This window comes from Salvelinus sp. IW2-2015, linkage group LG5, assembly GCF_002910315.2.
Source record: "Salvelinus sp. IW2-2015 linkage group LG5, ASM291031v2, whole genome shotgun sequence".
Classification (NCBI taxonomy): domain Eukaryota; kingdom Metazoa; phylum Chordata; class Actinopteri; order Salmoniformes; family Salmonidae; genus Salvelinus; species Salvelinus sp. IW2-2015.
The window spans coordinates 33012148-33021175 of record NC_036844.1 but is presented as its reverse complement, the minus strand read 5'-3'; positions in this window follow the sequence as shown (position 1 = coordinate 33021175).

Sequence of the window (9028 nt, the reverse complement as noted above, 5' to 3'; positions counted from 1 at the left end):
AGCCAGGAAGCATAGGAACTGAGAAGTGGTCTGTGGTCACCACCTGCAGAATCACTCCTTTATTGGGGGTGTCTTGCTAATTGCCTATAATTTCCACCTTTTGTCTATTCCATTTGCACAACAGCATGTGAAATTTATTGTCAATCAGTGTTGCTTCCTAAGTGGACAGTTTGATTTCACAGAAGTGTGATTGACTTGGAGTTACATTGTGTTGTTTAAGTGTTCCCTTTATTTTTTTGAGCAGTGTAGTTAAGTATCAAAAGTAAATGTAATTGCTAAAATATACTTAAGTAAAAGCAAAAGTATAAATCATTTCACATTCCTTATATTAAGCAAACCAGACGGAATGATTTTCTTGTTTTATTATTTTACGYATAGCCAGGGGCACACCAACACTCAAATATAATTTACAAAATAATAATTTGTGTTTAATGAGTCCGCCAGATCAGAGGCAGTAGGGATGACCAGGGATGTTCTCTTGATAAGTGTGTGAATTGGAAAAAAATTCTGTCCTGCTAAGCATTCAAAATGTAACTAGTACTTTTGGGTGTCAGGGAAAATGTATGGAGTAAAAAGTACATTATTTTCTTTAGAAATGTATTGAAGTAAAAGTAAAAGTAGTCAAAAATATAAATAGTTAAGTACAGATACCCCCCAAAAACGACTTAAGTAGTACTTTTACACCACTGCCCGGATGACGCTGGGCAAATTGTGGGCCGCCTCATGGGTCGAACCCGGATCTGTAGTGARGCCTCTAGCATTGCGATGCAGTGCCTTAGGCCCCTGCGCCACTCAGGAGGCCCATGAGTGCAATTTTGATGGCCAACTACAAGCTGAAAAGGTTTCAGAGGGTTTATCTACTCTTGCCTCGTTAGATTTTAGCTCATCTCGCTCTGGCTAACATTCGTTGTTGATCTTAGGGAGGGAGAGAGAGCCTACCGTTTCATATGGTTGTTTGATCAATAGGACTTTAAAGTTCCCAAATGTAAGAGGATTTTTGTTATTTACATCTTTGCAGAAATCCATTCAGGTATTTTGTGGCTTTTGGCAATGCTTTCTAATGGTCTAAAGTCACACTGTTGCTACTGCCTGTAAACACACAGTCCATTTCAAAGTGAATGATGGCAGGCTGTGTGGCAAATGGCTTTTGCATAAAGGCCTACTGTAGCTCTGATTGGCTATGGCGCACCGGTCTGTGTAGAGTCTGGTCCTGGACAAGACTGACGTGTTTTTATTAGGTATTATTTACTGCAGTGTCTGTTAATTGTCCAAACGCACGGCCGGTTTCCCGTCATTCCCATCGGTTTCCCCGTCATTCCCATCGGTTTCCCCGTCATTCCCATCGGTTTCCCCGTCATTCCCATCGGTTTCCCCGTCATTCCCAAACATTCTATGAAAGTATGAAAACGTGAAAAGAAGAATAATAATAATTTTAAAAATGAAAGGCGTCATATTCTTCCTGGGGGTGTACATTAACAGATTCTTATCAGATTTCATGTTGATAAAACGCTGTCAGTTCCAACTTTAAGTCCTACTAAATGTGTTGATCCAGATCTGTTCCAGCTTTAGCTAACTCCTCTGACCACTGTAATGCCATGTATGGTATCATATAGCCCTATGTTTATAACTCAAGAATTCATTCCACTTCTTACCCTAATCAAGAGTCATCAGACAAACATTAAGGCACAGACACAACCCAGACTGAGTTCCTGGGAAAAACCAAACGCAGGACAATGCCCTGGWCGGTGATGCTATGATAGGATTCTCAGGAGAGGAGAGGCTATTCTGAAATTGTTCACTTGCAGGAAATGGTTCTGAAGAGACTAATTAACTTGACATCTAGAGCTGGCAGAGGTCATTCTGTCCTCAGCAAGGGGAATTGTCCTCAATGTGACAGCATAGGTGTCCCACACATTAGGAACCTTTAATCAGAGTCAGAATCACCTTTATTTGCATGTAAATTAATTTGAGTTGGTGAAATGGTCCTGCCCCATTAAACAGGATATACAAACAGACGATAAACAGGATCTACAGACAGACGATAAACAGGATATACAGACAATAAACAGGATGTACAGTCAGACGATAAACGGGATATACACAAACGATAAACCGGATCTACAGATGATAAACAGGATATACACAAACAATAAACAGGATATACAGTCAGACGATAAGCGGGATATACACAAACGATAAACAGGATATACAGTTAGACGATAAGCGGGATATACACAAACGATAAACAGGATATACAGTCAGAGATAAACGGGATATACAACCAAATGATAAACAGATATACAGACAATAAACAGGATATACAGTCAGACGATAAACGGGATATACACAAACGATTAACAGGATATACAGTCAGACGATAAACAGGAATTACAGTCAGACGATAAGCGGATATACACAAACGATAAACAGGATATACAGTCAGATGATAAACGGATATACACAAACGATAAACAGGATATACAGACGATAAACAGGATATACAGTCAGACGATAAAACGGGATATACACAAACGATTAACAGAAATACAGTCAGACGATAAACAGGATATACAGTCAGACGATAAGCGGATATACACAACGATAAACAGGATATACAGTCAGACGATAAACGGGATATACACAAACGATAAACAGATATACAGACGATAAACAGGATATACAGTCAGACGATAAACAGATATTACAGTCAGACGAAAACGGGATATACACAAACGATAAACAGGATATACAGACGATAAACAGGATATACAGTCAGACGATAAACGGATATACACAAACGATAAAACAGGAATATACAGACGATAAACAGGATATACAGTCAACGATAAACGATATACACAAACATAACAAGGATATACAGTCAGACGATAAACAGGATATACAGTCAGACGATAAACGGGATATACACAAACGATAAACAGGATATACACAAACYATAAACGGGATATACAGTCAGATGATAAACGGGATATACAGACAACATATGAAGAAGCAGAGCTTACACTAATCCACATGTGATGCAGTATGTACACTATGTAGACTGTAAGCTAAGAACTACAAGCTTCCCTATAAACCCTAATCAACATTATAAATGATGGATGTAGAGATGTGAGACTGTTGATTCACTTCAACTGAACTCAACTGCCTGATGCATACCAGATAGAGAGAATAAAGTATATTATTTGATCTTAGTAAACTGCACAGGCATGATTCAAAATGGTAATACTGTTGTTTCTTAAGACTTGTATATATTTTAGATAGGCTTACGTGTTGTAGACATAAGCTATGACATCAGATGTTCCTATATTGTGAGGGTTAGTATTACACCATGGATGAAACACCACATGTCAGTAGCCGTTTAAAACTTTTAAAAATGGTCCATGTAGTGCTGATTATTCATGATGACTGGCTCTCTCCTATGGGGACAGGATGCTAAAATAAAAACCTGTCTGCAAGCATGTGGTGTAGCCAAATAGGTCCCCCGTCCATTTCCACAGTCAGAATAGATTTTTTTTAAACACTATGATCTGCATCCCAGGGGAGACTTTAACTGGCACGTTCAACCCAGGTTAATGTATAGCCCGATAAATGTTATAAAAGTATGAAAGCATAGCCTACCACTTGACTGTTAAATTGACTTTGGGCTTGGCGGGCAAGGCCAAACTATTCTTCAAGATCCAAAGTCAGATCAACTCTGCCATTGGAAAATACCTTCTCTTATTAGATGGGCATATGCAATATTTTTTTAATTTTACCTTTATTTAACCAGGTAGGCTAGTTGAGAACAAGTTCTCATTTACAACTGCGACCTGGCCAAGATAAAGCAAAGCAGGCGACACAAACAACAACACAGAGTTACACATGGGATAAACAAGCGTTTATTCCATGTAGAAAAAAATAAAGTCTATATAGAGTGTGTAATATAATATAATAGTAGTATAATATAGTATAATATAATCAATAGTTACCAAAGAAACATCACTGATCATTAACAATCCATTGTTGTACCATACCAAAGGGATATCCTCTTCCTAAGAACTGTCATTTCATTATTTGTTTTCTTATAAGGACTCATTCATAGGAACCTCAGACATTATGGGTCCGATTCCAACATAGGAATTTACGCCTTTTCTACGCACGCCTTTCTTATGAACTTGTCAGTGTTTGGTATTCGCACTTACCTTATTCAACCGAGTAACACGCTCTGAATAAATGTAATTCAACTGCTGAAAACCATCCCACTTGCTGGCAAACATATTTTCTTGTGGAGTTGTCATTCAATAGGGTTTTCAGTACATTTATCTTAAGCCATCCCTTTAAATATACCTTTAAGTTTGAATTTAGTCGACAGACTCAATAGAATATATGGAGAGAACGTTCAGAACATTAGGGATCAATGAAAGAAAGCCATCTAAATACACACATATCTGTCTCAATTTCAGCACCAATTGGTGGATTTAAAAATACTATGATCTTGTTGATTATTTAGGTTTAAGTTTAAGTATTTAAACAGGTTTGGAGAGCCTTTATGCATGAAATAAATAAAACGGTGGTTAGATTCATTCAGAAAATTGTCACATTCAGTTCTTGAACCCATGGTAATGTTGGAAGATTAGTGTACATATCATTATAATAAGGAGAATAGTGTACACTAGTAGGTTATACCCTCGCTATTGCTTAACCATWGAACTGTGTGATGACACATTATTGCGCCATGCATTGGGTTCAAACTGTTATGGCTTGAGCATCTGCTCCATAACATTTAATTAGACTACTTTAAAAAAATGTTTTATCAACAGTTACTAATGATGCTCCGCAACAACCACACGGCAGTGACAGCATTTACAGAGGATGCAAATGAAGGTAAACGAAACAATGTAAAGAAATGGAATGATAATGTACTGTAAGCTATACAACCTGAAGGGAACTAACAGTAAATTGACAGTTGAATATGTGGTTATTAGGCCTACTGAAGGTCGACACTGATTGTGGCTAATATTTAACATGAAAGAAATAGGAGACAGAGAAAGTCGTGGTAGCCTGTAATTAAGATATTCTGGATTGCACATCCCTGCAAGTTAAAAGGTTGTACAATTTAAATTCTGCATAATGGCACATCATTTCATAAACTTTACTGTGGGAAAGTTATGTTGATATGCTTCATCAGTTTGCTGTCATATGAGTGATTTCACATGTCTCCAGGATTATAAGGTAAAATGTATCTAAAACAAGATATTTAAAATGCCCTTATCCAAACAGATTACCTAGCTCGTATCAATAGCTCTTAGCTAGCTCGTATCAATAGCTCTTATCAAGTTGTAAATTACAGTGCCTGGGGAATGGTGTTATTTCTATGGAGAAAAAAAAGGAGATGCTTTTACCACTTGGAACCGGTAGGTTCGCTGGACCCTGTGAATTAGTTTCCTCGCGTGTAAGGGTAGTGGAATTATTAGGGGATTTAATTCAAGATCAGAATACGGCGTATCTGTAGACACACGTCCGCTACACATTCATAACTTCATACAAACGAATAACGGGTTAATAGCATTCTATTTATATGCTTAATTTCAAGGTCAGAATACACACAGAGAGAAAAGTGCATATAAAGGGAATTACGTTCCATTTACACTTAACTCAGGTCAGAATCGACCCTATGCACTTGATAAATATATATGTGTTTGCCTGGATTTGTGCAAAGGATTACATTGCAGTGAAGAACAGACCTGCTGACTCAACACTAATCAGACTATACAAGGGCAGTCATTCACTTAATGTAATCAATTAACCATGAGATCCAAGATCAATGCCTAATATCAATCTCTGTGGCTAAGCCAATCAAATAATTTAGTGAAAGGGTGACTGCAGAAGACCTTTTAATAAGGTCTCTTTAAATTAAGGTATGTGTCACTTGTTCTTCATGACATTATCAATGAGCAGGGGACATTTTACAGGCCATAGGCTACTTWAAAAAAATATACAATCTGCAATATTTACTGCTGTTTAACATGCTACATACGTCTTCTTGCAGAATATAACTCATTGCCTCATGACCTACAACTGTCTTACCCCATCATCACCCAATACAAAGTTGCTTAATTTACTCCATTAGTAAACAATGTCTCAATGGGCTTCAAAAGGGTAAAACTATCATGTTGTTCTCATGGACTGTCAGAGCTTGGGTGCAAAGACTATCTATGTATTTGAGAGTGGTTACATTTTCCCAGCACCATTCCTCAGCTTTGGGCTGCAGCCAATTAAGTGGTTGCCATTTGATTGAAAACGAATTAAGGCTTTATATGGACGGTAGCTAGCCTTAAGAGCGTTGGGACAGTAACCCGAAAGGTCGCTGGTTCGAATCACTGAGCCCACTAGGTAAAACATCTGTCGATGCGCACTTGAGCAAGGCACTTWACCCTAATTGTTCCTGTTAGTCGCTCTGGGTAAGAACGTCTACTAAATATAAAGTGGCTAGGCTGTTTAGAATTGAAGATCCTAAAACGGTCTGTATAGCCCTAGAGCGAACCGATGCAAATTAATTCAAGTATATTATTTGAGAGCGCTTGCATGTCTACATAGGATATACAACCATTTCAAAGCGAGACGTTACATACCGCCAATGATGCGGTCGGACCTTCTGCGCGCACTTTTCGTTTTCACTTCGTCAAAACGTATTTCCTTCATAAACCCATCATGTATGTCAGCCTCRTTTCATGGTAAAGTGAGAACTCTCCGTGTGAAATATGCGGCAGTTGCAGAAGTAAAGGCGTATCCTCTGACTTAGAGTCTAGAATAAACGCAATGTTCTCATCTCCACGCCTTCCATCCATCCAAAGACGCTGCCACACTCACAATGCCGCTCTGCTTTGTGACTGCTCATATACATTTTCAGATGAGATTGTTGTTCAATATTGCTTCATTAATAATGCACGTAAATTGCAGTCTGTTTTGAAGACTTCATTCCGCTTGCAAATTACGTGTTCAATTAGATAGGGTTTTGGCTTTCCTCATCTGAATGTGCATTTCTTGCACAAAGTGAAAGAAAATATACCTACTTCATATTTTATGCAGTAGACCTACTACTGTACTGTCAATAACAACATTGTAAATAACATGTTTTATTTCTGTCCCTGACCCCCTTAAAATGGTATATTAAATATGTTCCATCTGTCCTAGCCAGAGGCTGAGCCTAGCGTGCATGCGCTAGCCTGAGTCATACAGTCACCAACACACACACAGGACAATCCCTCAGATCCAGTCAATTCGACATAGTGTTTATCCATAGCCTATGTTTACTTAACACAACTATAGCCGAGGGCATAGCCGTGGGAAGTAAGGGTGCTGAAACAGCCCCTGAAAAATCGGAATAAACTTTTTTCTCACAAACGTAGTGCACCCAAAACACAGAAAAATAGTATTATCTTCTGCCCATGTTTTGACCTCAGGCCAGGGGAGAGTTACCAGCTATGACATATCCAGGACAGTGAGGAGGAACCTTGCCGTCTCATGAGGGCCCTCTGTCTGACATATGGACCAATGGGCAGCCCATGGACATCTCAGCAAGAACATACAATATAGGGACATGACAGAGACCCCAATCAACTGGAGACATCAGGGAACTCTCAGGTTACTGCCAGCCTGCACCTGCTGGGTTAGAGATGTGAAACAGGAGAATAAAATAACTTTGATCTTTTTTTTTTGTTGAGTTCGGACATTCTACAAATTAATCTTTGGAGAATAGACCAATCATATCAAGGGTATGCATGATATGCAATTTTCCTTCTGTTAGCCTACTCTGTCAATAAGATGGGTCTGTAAACGTATCTTAATCATGGAGTTTTATGACCAGCCTGTGACACATTAACCAGCATCTGAAACACTACAAAGTTTATTAGTGTTCACTGACCAACACTGTATCGATAAGACATGTCTCAGAGTGACTTCCTTGACATAGACCAGAAGTGTTGGTGCTACTAAACCAGGTGGAACGTCGCAGACCAGGATGACTTCTGACATGCAACCAGTCTAATGAGAAGAGAAGCACAGCTATAGCTCTGTGTCTCCATCTGTCACACTTCAATTACAGCTCTAATGACTACCTCCCTTCACTGACTGCATCCTTACTTCCTGTTTCTCTCCTCCATTCTCCCCTTCCCACTCAATTTGCAATTATACCTGATATATCTCAAAACAACATGGTCTGGACTCAGGATTTGAAATGGCAGAGGGACAATTCACTGACAAGTTGGACAAACACCCTCTAATGGCTACTGTTCATTGTAAGACTGCTATGCATATCATATAAACTCAGCAAAAAAATAAACATCCTCTCACTGTCAACTGCGTTTATTTTCAGCAAAATTAACATGTGTAAATATTTGTATATACTCTTCCATTAAAAAACCTGCAAGTTCTCTGATATTTCTGGGGGGAATGGCCCTAGCCCTCACCCTCCGATCCAACAGGTCCCAGACGTGCTCAATGGGATTGAGATCCGGGCTCTTCGCTGGCCATGGCAGAACACTGACATTTCTGTCTTACAGAAAATCATGCACAGAATGAGCAGTATGGCTGGTGGCATTGTCATGCTGGAGGGTCATGTCAGGATGAGCCTACAGGAAGAGTACCACACGAGGGAGGAGGATGTCTTCCCTGTAACGCACAGCGTTGAGATTGCCGGCAATGACAACAAGCTCAGTCCGATGATGCTGTAAAACACCACTCCAGACCATGACGGACCCTCCACCTCCAAATCGATTCCACTCCAGAGTACAGATCTCGGTGTAACGCTCATTCCTTCGACGATAAACGCGAATCCGACCATCATTCCTGGTGAGACAAAACCGCGACTCGTCAGTGAAGAGCACTTTTTGCCAGTCCTGTCTGGTCCAGCGACGGTGGGTTTGTGTCCATAGGCGACGTTGTTGCCGGTGATGTCTCGTGAGGACCTCCCTTACAACAGGCCTACAAGCCCTCAGTCCAGCCTCTCTCAGCCTATTGCGGACAGTCT